Source organism: Aplysia californica, unplaced genomic scaffold (assembly GCF_000002075.1).
Source record: "Aplysia californica isolate F4 #8 unplaced genomic scaffold, AplCal3.0 scaffold00888, whole genome shotgun sequence".
Classification (NCBI taxonomy): Eukaryota; Metazoa; Mollusca; class Gastropoda; order Aplysiida; family Aplysiidae; genus Aplysia; species Aplysia californica.
In genome coordinates this window covers 41,099-42,521 of record NW_004798158.1, presented here as the reverse complement: position 1 = coordinate 42,521, position 1,423 = coordinate 41,099, and positions in this window count along the sequence as shown.

The window sequence follows — 1,423 nt, the reverse complement described above, 5'->3', positions numbered from 1 at the left end:
TTTGTGTGTGTGTATGTGTGTGTGTTAGTGTGTGTATGTATGTGAGTGTATGTGTGTGTATGTGTGTATTATGCCTGTGTGTGTATGGGTATGTCTGTAATATGTGTGGGTGTATGTGTGTGTGTGTATGTGTGTGTGTGTGTGTGTGTTAGTGTGTGTATGTATGTGAGTGTATGTGTGTGTGTATGTGTGTATGTGTGTATTGTGCCCGCGTGTGTGTGAGTATGTTTGTAATGTGTGTGTGTGTGTGTGTGTGTATGTGTATGTGTATATGTATATGAGTTTGTATGAGTGTATGTGTATGTTTGTATGAGTGTGTATGAGTGTGTATGTCTGTGTCTGCCTGTGTGTGCATGTGGATGTATGTCTGTGTGCGTGTGTGTATGCGTGGTTGTGTGTGTGTATATATGTGTGTGTGTGTGTGTGTGTGTGTGTGTGTGTGTGTGTGTGTGTGTGTGTGTGTGTGTTTGTACATGTGTGTCTGTCTGTGTGATCTGTATCATGGCGTTAAGTATCTCACTATCTCTGACGTATGTGTGTTTGTGTGCGGGCGTGATGTGCCTCAGTCTCTCTGTATCATTGATTGGCTGAGCGCTGGTGATCCGAGGTGCTGCTTGAAGCTGGTATGACTTTTATTACTATCTGAAAACTAGAATGGAGGAGGAAAAAAAACAATGATAGATACATTTCCATTTTATCTGTAAGTTTAAAACAGTGTACATTGGCCGTTTTTATTATTTTTCCCCATCCTTTGAAACATTCTTTTAACTCGTGACTGAGTAGGTGGTTGGCGGGTGCTCTGGTCCTGTTTGCTCCTTCTTATCTATTACCTTTAAACGTCAATCTCCTTATTCTCTCCTCCTTTTCTTCTAATATTACTCTCCTGTAATACTTCTAATGTTTGGCACTTGTATGACTCGTTTGTGTTGCAAGTGTTGTCAAGTTCCCACTAAAACTTTTGTTAACAAAACCCCCTTAAAAATTCTTGTTAATCATGGTGAGGAATGAGCCAGTTATTTAGTTCGACTGTTTTTTTGTGGGCTTTTAAAAAAGTTTATTTTGAGCAGAGAGCTACTTATAAAATCAAACCATCCTTTTCTTTTCTTGCGAAGTGTTGCTGTTAAAAGGCCGGCTCATTGTTAGCTCCAGTTGACGACTTCGTTTTGTTGTCTTCTTTGCCTTAGCAGGTTGTTTATGGGCGCCACTGGTGACAGACAATGGGAGAGAAAAAGCAGAACAATGATCTCAAATTGTCGAAGGCGTAGTGAAACGATAAAAATGGAACTCTGGCATTTTCCTTAAATAGTATGACAATAGCGGCAATAGCCACTTCTTGATGCGTCGAAAAAAAGTAGGAGAGAGAGGGAAAGATATAGGGGAGGGGTGGAGCGTGTGTGTACACGTGTGTGTGTGTGTGTGTGTG